This window comes from Myxine glutinosa, chromosome 1 (genome assembly GCF_964187855.1).
Source record: "Myxine glutinosa chromosome 1, kmMyxGlut1.1, whole genome shotgun sequence".
In the NCBI taxonomy this organism is placed as follows: Eukaryota; Metazoa; Chordata; class Myxini; order Myxiniformes; family Myxinidae; genus Myxine; species Myxine glutinosa.
The window spans coordinates 211541733-211553998 of NC_136261.1; the positions used below are offsets into that span (position 1 = coordinate 211541733).

A 12266-nucleotide genomic window follows, 5' to 3' on the forward strand; every position below is an offset into this window, starting at 1 on the left:
TCTCCAAGAAGTTCTGTCGCTCAAGCTTTTGGGTCTCACCATCTGCCATGATCTTTCTTGGGAAAACCACATTTCCAAGCTGGCCTCCAAAGCCAGTCGCCGACTGGGCATCCTCCGTCGTGCGAAGTCCTTCCTAGGCACACCTGAGCTCCTCACCACACACAAGGCTTTCATCCGCAGCTCAATGGAATACTGTTCTCCCCTATGGGCCGGTGCTCCTGCCTCACACCTGGCTCGGCTTCACGCTGTTGAATCCAAAGCTTTCAGAATCATTGGAATCTCCCGCGATGAAGCTATCTCTGAGGGCCTTTCACTCACTCACCGCAGGCAGGCAGGTGGTCTTTCTGTCTTCTACCGACTCCTCTCCGGCCTTGCTCCCCCAGCTCTCTCTGTGCTCTGTCCCCCAAATATTCCTACAGGTCGCACAAGATCTGCCAGCCACCCTCTGATGGTTAAACTGCCGAAATCTCGGCTCTCTGCTCACCTTCACTCTTTCATTCCTCTTTTCTCCCGCCTCTGGAACAAACTCCCACACTCACTTCAATCACACTCCTCCCTCCAGGTCTTCAAAACAGCTGTTCACCACCATCTCTTATCTTCCCCCATCCAAAACCTTGATCTTTTCTACCCCCACTAATTCACCCCAGATCCACCTTGTTTGAAATTCCAACTTCTTTCCTGGAAGTCTTGGCAGGGTCCATATGTTTTATACCTCTCCCACCCCCCCCCCCCCCCCCCTTCCCATGCCTTCCCCCCAAAGCCCTCTCCCTCCCACAGTTCTCTCGATGTCTCCATGTCTCTCAGTCCCTGCTCTCAAATGTTGTGTTTGTGTCCTTCCCCCTCTCTCCCCATCTTGTCTACCGCTCCCGATGTTACTTGTTTTGTGTGTCTGTTTGTCTTTCTGTGTGATTAATGTTCGCTCTTTCACGAGCCTCGATCTTGTATACAAAAAAAAAAAAAAAAAAAATAAAAAAAATAATAATAATAATAACAGAATTATTTATTTCAAAGGATGAGTTGTTCATTTGTGAAGTAAATGTATCATGAAGTATTCCACGAAAGGATAAATTTCACGAACTGTTCTGCCAGAAAGTTGAAGTTCATCACTGGAGATCTTGGTGATAATCTTTCGATCCGAGACCCTACTCCTCCCTGAACCGGACTGTGATCAGCACTTGTACTCTTTTGGGTCGGACCTGCATTCTCAACCTGACAAATACATCACAGAAGGGATTATGAGTTTACCTTTCCTGGTGTTGTTGATACATCCTGCCAGTGCTCACGTGTGGACGATTCCAAAAGAATCCAACCACTCGTCCAATCCTACCAACAACACCAGGAATCTCATACCAAACGATTATCGATAAAATGTTCCTCTGAGTGACCCTTACCCTCAAATTTATCACCATTTCAGTGAAATATCTTTCACGAATCATCACTTCTTCTTCTCTTGCATCCATCACACAGGAAGCTGTTCCATCTGTTCCTCAGAAGAATGAAGGAGTTTTCAGCTATTTGTACAAAGGAATTCAGAACATCGTTTCAACCTCCTTTCTGAAGGTATGATCGCACACGCACATCACTCCACAAACACACACACGATAATCCTGGAGGACATAAATGATACCACGACCAGTTGGTCATGCATGTCTGTCCATGATACCAGGGCAGACATGCACGACCAACAAAGGGGTCCACACTTTCCAACAGACGAGGGCAACCACATATGTAACCATGCTTCCACCCGCACAAATCTATGACTGTTGAGGAAACGAAACACTTTTCAGGCTCTCCAGTTTAAAGGAACCGGTGGGGTGCATTTGATCCGTTACTTCCTTGTTGCACCACCAATGGCCACTTAGATCCTGTGCGGTGGTCGTTGCATACTTGCTGAAAGTTTTCATTGTGCGCATTTGCGACCTGTGGATGTCACTGCGTTATGACGTAACACACTCAAACTTGGCGCCCGATCTCATGGTGGTGCAACAAACAATTAATCTCCTGCAGTAGAACCTTTGAGCAGCTCAATGTCTGACATTCCGCGTATGGGTGTTATGAGGACGTTTTTAGGCTAAGAACAGGATTATTTATTTCAGAGGATGAGTTGTTCATTTGTGAAGTAAATTTAAAATAAAGTGTTCCAGGAAAGGATAAATTTAGCGAACTGATCTGCCAGAAAGTTAAAGTTCATCAATGGAGATCTTGGTGATATTCTTTCGATCCAACACCCTACTCCTCCCTGAATCAGACTGTGATCAGCACTTGCACCCTTTTGCGTCACACCTGCATTCTCAACCTGACAAATGCATCACAGAAGGGATTATGAGTTCACCTTTCCTGGTGTAGTTGATACATCCTGCCAGTCCTCATGTGTGGATGATTCCACTTGAATACCACTCGTCCGATCCTACCCAGAACACCAGGAATCTCATACCAAACGGTTATTGATAAAATGCTCCTCTGAGTGCCCCCTCACCCTCAACAACATTTATCACCATTTCAGTAAAATATCTTTCATTAATTCTCAATTCTTGTTCTCTTGTGTCCATCACACAGGAAACTGTTCCAGCTGTTCCTCAGAAGATTATATGGGATTTCAGGTATTTGTACAATGGAATTCATCACATCGTTCCAACCTCCTTTCTGAAGGTATGATCACACACACACATCATTCCAGAAACATGCACACTTTAATGCCACAGGATATAATTTATACCAGGACAGACACGCACACCCACCTGAGCATGTAGACACTTCATAAAAGGCCAGGACAACCACATACGCAACAACATAGCAACTCGCAGAATCACATATGTACTGTTGTGGCCAAAAATATTGGCACCCGTGCACTTCTTTCAAACAATGCACCATTTCTTTCAGAAAATTGTTGAAATTCAAAAAAAATTGGTTTCTACAAATGTACGTCTTTGGTTTGCAATGGAACAAAACAAAAAAAAGCTGAAGATATTCCTAAATCTTAGCTTATTCCACACAAAAATCCTAAAATGGCCTGGACAATATTATTGGCACGTTTTAGAAGTTGTTAGAAATATTTGGATTTCGAGCAGGTGATTCTCCTTTACTTTGGAATTGAACTCACCTTTGGTGAGTTGCAGGTGCCTGCAATGTAAGAATCATGCATTCAACCAGTTTGAATGGAGAAAAGAAAGAAAACCAGAGAATTGTCTGAGGAGGTCAGACACAATATTGTAGCCAAGCATGGACAATCTCAAGGCTACAAGTCCATCTCCAGAGACCTTGATGTTCCTGTGTCCACCGTACGCAATGTTATCAGGAAGTTTGAGGCCCATGGCACTGCAGCCAACCTCTCTGGACGTGGCCACAAGAGAAAACTTGATCGAAGATTACAGCGAACGATTGATCGAATTATGGAGAAAGCATCTCGATCAACTGCCAAACAGATTCAAGCTGACCTTCAGACACAGAGGATATAAATTTCAACACAGTGAGTCAATTAAATCACAACACAGTATGACAATTTCAACTCGCACCATCCGTCGCCAACTTAATGAAATGGGGTTCTATGGTCGGAGACCCTTGAGGACTTCACTGCTGAGAGAGAGAGAGACAGAAGAAAGCATGACTGGAGTTTGGCAAAACACACCTGAACAAGCCAAAATCCTTCTGGGTGAATGTCCTATGGACAGATGAGACCAAATAAGAGCTTTTTGGTAAAGCACGTCATCTCTATGTTTACAGAAAACAAAATGAAGCATTCAAATAAAGGAACACCTTCCATACAGTCAAACATGGAGGAGGTTCAGTGATGTTTTGGGGTTGCTGTGCTGCCTCTGGCACTGGGTGACTTGAATGTGTGCATGGCATCATGAAATCAAGAGATTACCAAGGCATTTTGGAGCGCAATGTTCAACCCAGTGTCAGAAATCTGGGTCTCCGTCGAAGGTCATTGGTCTTCCAGCAGGACAATGACCCCAAACACACTTCAAAAAGCACCCTGGAATGGTTCAAGACAAAATGCTGGACTGTTCTGAAGTGGCCAGCAATGAGTCCAGATCTAAATCCCATTGAACACCTGTGGGGAGATCTGAAAACAGCAGTTGGGAGAAGGCACCTTTCAAATCTGGCAAAACCGGAGCAGTTTGCACAAGAAGAGTGGGTCAAACTGCCAGTAGCGAGGTGTAGAAACTCATTAATGGCTATAGGAAGCGCTTGACTGCAGTTATTTTGTCCAAAGGCTGTGCTACCAAATATTAAGGATAGGGTGTCAATAATTTTATCAACAGCATTTCTTTTTATTTTATGACTTCAAAGGATATATTAAGTTCTGAATGAAAAACAATGGTTCTGTAAAATTAACAGTGAAATAGAGAATTGTGGAGGCCAAATACTTTTGTCCATTTGAACTTCGTTTTTGAGAAAATTGTGAGTTATTTGAAAAAGGTGCGAGGGTGCCAAAATTTTTGGCTTCGGCTGTAACCTCACACCATCCAGAACATATCCCTGATTGTTGAGGGATCACTGATCATTTGTGGCCACTTTGGTGAAATATCTTTCGTTAATTCTCATTTCTTCTTCTCTTGTGTCCATCACACAGGAAACTGTTCCATCTGTTCCTCAGAAGATTATAGGGGTTTTCAGGTATTTGTACAATGGAATTCATAACATCGTTCCAACCTCCTTTCTGAAGGTATGATCACACACACATCATTCCAGAAACATGCACACTTTAATGCCACAGGATATAATTTATACCAGGACAGACATGCACACCCACCTGAGCATGTAGACACTTCGTAAAAGGCCAGGACAACCACATACGCAACAACATAGCAACTCGCAGAATCACATATGTACTGTTGTGGCCAAAAATAATTGGCACCCTTGCACTGCTTTCAAACAATGCACCATTTCTTTCAGAAAATTGTTGAGATTAAAAAAAAATTGGTTTCCACAAATGTATGTCTTTGGTTTGCAGTGGAACAAAACAAAAAAAAGCTGAAGATATTCCGAAATCTTAGCTTATTCCACACAAAAATCCTAAAATGGCCTGGACAATATTTTTGGCACGTTTTAGAAGTTGTTAGAAATAATTGGATTTCAAGCAGGTGATTCTCCTTTACTTTGGAATTGAACTCACCTTTGGTGAGTTGCAGGTGCCTGCAATGTAAGAATCACGCATTCAACCAGTTTGAATGGAGAAAAGAAAGAAAACCAGAGAATTGTCTGAGGAGGTCAGACACAATATTGTAGCCAAGCATGGACAATCTCAAGGCTACAAGTCCATCTCCAGAGACCTTGATGTTCCTGTGTCCACCGTACGCAATGTTATCAGGAAGTTTGAGGCCCATGGCACTGCAGCCAACCTCTCTGGACGTGGCCACAAGAGAAAACTTGATCGAAGATTACAGCGAACGATTGATTGAATTATGGAGAAAGCATCTCAATCAACTGCCAAACAGATTCAAGCTGACCTTCAGACACAGAGGATATAAATTTCAACACAGTGAGTCAATTAAATCACAACACAGTATGACAATTTCAACTCGCACCATCCGTCGCCAACTTAATGAAATGGGGTTCTATGGTCGAAGACCCTTGAGGACTTCACTGCTGAGAGAGAGACAGAAGAAAGCATGACTGGAGTTTGGCAAAACACACCTGAACAAGCCAAAATCCTTCTGGGTGAATGTCCTATGGACAGATGAGACCAAATAAGAGCTTTTTGGTAAAGCACGTCATCTCTATGTTTACAGAAAACAAAATGAAGCATTCAAATAAAGGAACACCTTCCCTACAGTCAAACATGGAGGAGGTTCAGTGATGTTTTGGGGTTGCTGTGCTGCCTCTGGCACTGGGTGACTTGAATGTGTGCATAGCATCATGAAATCAAGAGATTACCAAGGCATTTTGGAGCGCAATGTTCAACCCAGTGTCAGAAATCTGGGTCTCCGTCGAAGGTCATTGGTCTTCCAGCAGGACAATGACCCCAAACACACTTCAAAAAGCACCCTGGAATGGTTCAAGACAAAATGCTGGACTGTTCTGAAGTGGCCAGCAATGAGTCCAGATCTAAATCCCATTGAACACTTGTGGGGAGATCTGAAAACAGCAGTTGGGAGAAGGCACCTTTCAAATCTGGCAAAACAGGAGCAGTTTGCACAAGAAGAGTGGGCCAAACTACCAGTAGAGAGGTGTAGGAAGCTCATTCATGGATATAGGAAGTGCTTGACTGCAGTTATTTTGTCCAAAGGCTGTGCTACCAAATATTAAGGATAGGGTGTCAATAATTTTATCAACAGCATTTCTTTTTATTTTATGATTTCAAAGGATATATTAAGTTCTGAATGAAAAACAATGGTTTTGTAAAATTAACAGTGAAATAGAGAATTGTGGAGGCCAAATACTTTTGTCCATTTGAACTTAGTTTTCGAGAAAATTGTGAGTTCTTTGAAAAAAAGTGCAAGGGTGCCAATATTTTTGGCTTCGGCTGTAACCTCACACCATCCAGAACCTATCACTGATCATTTGTGGCCACTTTGGTGAAATATCTTTCGTTAATTCTCAATTATTGTTTTCTTCTGTCCATCACACAGAAGGTTGTGTCTGTGGAGCCCCAACACATTTCCAGGTCTTTGTGTGAAACAATCTGTAACATCGTTCCGTCCTCCTTTCTGAAGGTATGTTCGCATATATGTCACTCCAGAAACACACGTTTTAATGCCGGGGAATATAACTTATACCAGGGCAGACATGCTCGTCCAACAAAGTGTTTCCACGCTTTCCAAAAGACGAGGGCAGCCACATATGTAACCACGCTTCCACCCGCACAAATCTATGACTGTTGAGGAAATGAAACACTTTCAGGCTTTTCAGTTTAAAGGAATCGGAGGGGCCGTTTGATCCGTTACTTCTTGACTGCGCCACCAATGGCCACTTCGATCTTGTGCGGTGTTCATTGCACACTTCCTAAAAGTTTTCACTGTGCGCATTTGTTACCTGTGGACATCACGGCGTTTTGATGTCACACACTTAAATTTGGCATTCTATTTATCTCAAGGTGGTTCAATAGTCAATAATTAATCTCCTGCGATTTGGGTGTTGCGAGGACTCCATCTCCATCCCGAGTTTGGGTGTTGTGAAGACGTTATTCGGCTAAGAACATATTTATATATCTCAGAGGATGAGTTGTTCATTTATGAAGTAAATTTACAATAAAATGTTCAAATAAAGGTTACATTTAGTGATCCGATCTGCCAGGAACTTAATTTTCACGAATTGAGATTTTGGTGATGATTTTTCGATCCAAAACCCCACTCCCTGAACCAGACTTATCAGCACTTGTAGCCTTTTGGGTCGGACCTGCATTCTCAACCTGACAAATGCATCACAGAAGGGATTATGAATTTACCTTTCCTGGTGTTGTTGATACATCCTGTCAGTGCTCACGTGTGGATGATTCCAATAAGCATATCACTCGTCCAATCCGACCCAGAACACCACTAATCTCATACCAAACGAATATCGACAAAATGCTCCTCCGAGTGCCCCCTCACCCTCAACACTGATCACGATTTCAGTGAAATATCTGATTAATTCTCAATTCTTCTTCTCTTGTGTCCATCACACAGGAAACTGTTCCATCTGTTCCTCGGAAGATTATAGGGGTTTTCAAGTATTTGTACAATGGAATTCATAACATCGTTCCGACCTCCTTTCTGAAGGTATGGTCACACACATCATTCCAGAAACACACACACTTTAATCCCAGAGGATATAAATACCACCATGACATACATGCAGAGCCAACTGAACATGTACACACTTCATAACAGGCCAGGACAACCACATACGCAGTGACATAGCCACTCGCAAAACCACATCTGTAACCACACACACCATGCAGAATATATCCCTGACTGTTGAGAGATAACTGATCATCTGTGGCCACTTTGTTGAAATATTTCATTAATTCTCAATTATTGTTTTCTTCTGTCCATCACACATTTTTTCATGTCCCTTTTCATGTCTCTCAGAAGTCCGAAGTTAACATCCTTCCGACCTCCTTTCTGAAGGTATGATCGCAAACACATCACTCAAACACACGCTTTAATCCCAGAGGGGTCCTGACTTAACACACTCAAACATGGCGTCCTAGCTCAAGAGGGTTGAACGCACGGTTAGTTTCCTGCAGTAGAACCACCAAGCAACTCATGGGCCGAAATTACATGTGTGGGTTTTGCGAGATTGTGTGATGTCTAGAACAGGTTTACTTATTTCAGTGGATGAGTTGTTCATTTATTAAGTAAATTAAAATTAAAATGTTCCTCCAGAGGTTAAATTTAGCGATCTGATCTGCCCGAAATTTATGGAGATCTTGGTGATGATTATTAGATCCAAGACCAGACTCGTCACCGGGGTGGTCCCTCATCATCACTTGTACCATTTAGAGTCAAACCTGCATTCTCAACCTCTTATAACGAAACAGAAGTAAAGCAGCAGAGGTTGTGAGTGCAGAGGACAATGTAAAAGATACAGGTGATGTGATGAAGATGGCTAATGGACATCAAAAGGCAAATTCGGAAAAGTATCACCGCTCAAAAAGAGCTTGAGCGAATGTAGAAAAATAAATGTTTTCCCGGTGTTACCAGTGTTGGTTGCTTCGTTTGGGTTGAAGTCGTGTGAACGGAAATGGACAGTTTGTGTCAATCACTTTGACGAGTATGGGTTAGTTTGGGTTGAAATGACGATTACGAGAATTGGTTAGTTTGGGTTAAAATCACTTTGACAGGTGTTATTAATTATAATAACTAGAACTGCCACTTTGTAACTGTTGGCAGTGATGGTCCGGTGCAAAGACGTCCCACTTTGATCAGACACGTGACCAATGAAATCCTCTTAAAAAAAAAAAACTCGATTCAGAATTTGATTTAAAAAATGAAATTTAAAGGAATTCAAACAATACTCAGATTCAAAATAATTTTTAATAATGGCTGCCAGAAATGCAACCGCCGATGTTTAAATTACCAAACTGTATTCCAAAATACTCGTTAATAATGTGTGTGAAGTTTCACATCATTCTTTTAAGCCGTACTGGAGTGTGAAAATAATTATTCTTCTTCATCATAAAGGTTTCTTCTTCTTCACATATATATAATATTCTCGCTGCCAGACCATGTGATCTATCACATTTAAATTTTGTAAAGTTTGACTTCAACAGCATAAGCCGTTTCATGGAAAGTTATTTATTTATTTTACTTTGATCCAATATGGCTGCCCAACCACATGGCCTTTGAGATAAAAAAAAATGTCCGCCGCCTAGCATTGGGAAGGAGTTCATGTGTGTGATGTTTTGTGTTGATCGGATAAGGTTCGTTTTTTTTATCCAATATGGCTGACAAACAATGTGACCTATGACTTGATCGTTTTCAACATATATTTCCCAAGGCTGTTAGATCATATGTGTGGCGTTTCACATCGATCTAGTGAGCCGTTTTGGAGAAAGTTTGTATTTTCAAGCCAATATGGCTGCCGAATCATGCGACCAATGACATCATCAATACGAGAACGGCACTCAGTGGAGAGCATACCTCCGCCTGGTTGGCCATATCAATCAATGGTGAAGAATCCCTTAAAAAATTCTGCAAGCTGGATCGGATCTGGATCTTCACCAAAATTGAATCGATTCTTCTTTGTCTCACACAAACAACCTGTTCAACAAGTTTCGTCCAAATCCATCCATAAACTTTTGAGATATCCTGCTATGCATCGTTTTTGGCCCTATCTCCCAATGGTGAAGAATCACTTGAAAAAAATAAATAATTATATCCGAATCCATATTCAGATCTTCACCAAAATCCAATTGAATCGATCTTGTCAGACACCCAACCAATCCACAAAGTTTCGTCCAAATCCGTCCATAACTTTTTGAGATATCCAACTAAGGAATTGTTTAGGGCCCTATCTCCCAAAGGTGAAGAATCACTTAAAAATTCTAATAGCCGGATCCAAATCCGGATCTTCACCAAAATCTAATCATTTCGTCCTTGTCACATACGCTACATCTCTGACATATTTCGTCCGAATCCGTCCACAACTTTTCGAGATATTTTGTTCACAGACAAAAGGACAGACAAACAGACAGGGGTGAAAACATAACCTCCATCCACCTTTGGTGGCGGGGGTAATAATTCTCCCATACAATTTTTGCCTAGATTACGCTCAATACATTTCAAACTGATTGGATTAAGCATTGTACTTATGACCGGATTAAGTGTTGTATATGAAGGCACCGATGTCATGATCAACATATATTTTACTCCTCATGGGGAGTTCTTGACGATGTGTCAATTTTCAATTTTTTTCATGGAGCGTTTTCAGAGATACAGAGGTGCAAAGTTATTTTTTTATTTTTTTTTTCCAAAATGGCACCCGCACCTCGTGACCTATTATATCATTCTTATCATTTAAAAAAAATCTACTGCATTAGGTGCTCCTTTGGTGAAAATTCCGTGGCAATCGCTCAAGCGGGTTGCAGAGAAAATGAATTTAAAAGAAAATAAACGTGCAAAAACGGGAGAATAAAAAATATTAATAAACTTGACGAAAACAATTAGGTTCCAGTGTTCTGTCATTGTGTTAATTGAAACTGTCATTCTGGTGTTTCACAGGCAGGTTGTTTCATCAATGTATGTGTCGTCCTTCGGATGTCGGTAAACCTGGTCATCCCGTTTGTCGGCATTATATATACAGATATATATATAGATATATACAGATATATATAGATATATAGATGTGTGTAAATGTGCATGTATTTGTATCATGTATAAGGGTAAGTGGGATCCATAGCTATAATGTATGAAGGATTTAATAATGCTTTGTCTAAATGCGTTGTGGGACTAAAACATTTTTCCTAAACTCAGTTTTCTGACTTCTTTTTTTTGTAGATCGAACCTGACACCTGCCCATGGGAGCCCTCCATATGGAGCTCCCCAAAGTGCGCTCCAACACATTGGTTGACCCCAGCAACTGAGATCCCTGGAAATGAAACCACATGTCTGGATGATATGGATGTTCACCGTAAGTTGATTTTGATGCTGAATGTAAAATATGTTGAGAGAACAAGAAAATAGTAGTGATTCGTAAGTTGGGTGGACTGTTTCATTGCATTACCTTTTGTAATAATTTCTTCATTGCAGATATAACAACAGGTTGAGAATTACTTGTATAACTGTGATTTTTGTGATTTTAAATGATATTTGGCCTCGTTTTATTTTCACACTGAAATGTTGGAATCATAATTGATTATGATTTATTGATTAGGAACGGCTGATCTGCGTTTGTTTTGCTTAATTTGATTTCAAAGTCATCCAAGTAAAATTTTCTCTTTCTTTTGCTCATTGCAAACCCAAACCCTTCAGAATGTCTGGACTTCATTTCAAGGGAAGATCAGGAAGAAGAGATGGTGGAGATGAACATCTACGAAATCATCTTTCAAGTTGTGTACAATTCTTTGGCAATTCGCTGGATTCTTTTCTGTTTTACAAAGTGGATAAAGAGGCTGAAAAAGATGTACACCAATAAAATGCACCACAAAAAGAGGAAGAGGCGATGCACTTGCAAGCTTGAAAGCAAAGGACCAACCCTATGGCCAAGTTCCTGGGGTAAGGTGCTGCAGGATATGTGGGCAAGAAGCTGACCCAATCATGGAGCGTTACCATGATGCTCCCCGACAACGAGCAATCCTACAACGACAACGACACCCACACCCTACAACAATGACATGATGCTCCCCTACAACGAGCTGACCCAGTCATGGTGCTTTACCTCAATCTTGAGAGGGGTTGGATGACGTGATGCTTCCCTACAACGAGCTGCACAGAAACTTGCGGCAATGTTCCAGGCAGCCATGGTAGCCAATCCGCAAATGTAATAATACAAATGTAACTAATACATACAAATGTAACTAATACATACAAATGTAACTAATACACACAAATGTAACAGTAATATATAAATATCATCGCAGTAATTTGTGTGGTTATTATGACATTAATACATACAAATGTAACAGTAATACATACAAATGTAACTAATACATACAAATGTAACAGTAATACATACAAATGTAACAGTAATACATACAAATGTAACTGTAATACATACAAATGTCACAGTCATTAAATTTGGCCCACATACCAAGTATGACCCGGGGATTGTCCGAAGGGTATTTTAAGTGCTCCAATGGAACGGTTGATAAGGAACAGCTGGCTTCGCAAGTGACAAGT

General features: G+C 41.1%; 1 long non-coding RNA gene across 1 annotated transcript; it reads left to right on the forward strand.

Moving 5' to 3' along the window:
- The first annotated feature begins 7655 nt into the window (after positions 1–7655).
- Positions 7656–11303, forward strand: LOC144893240 (uncharacterized). Its single transcript, XR_013624270.1, has 3 exons — positions 7656–7703; positions 8016–8054; positions 10926–11303. It is a non-coding gene; the product is annotated as an uncharacterized LOC144893240 (long non-coding RNA).
- The last annotated feature ends 963 nt before the right edge of the window (positions 11304–12266 follow it).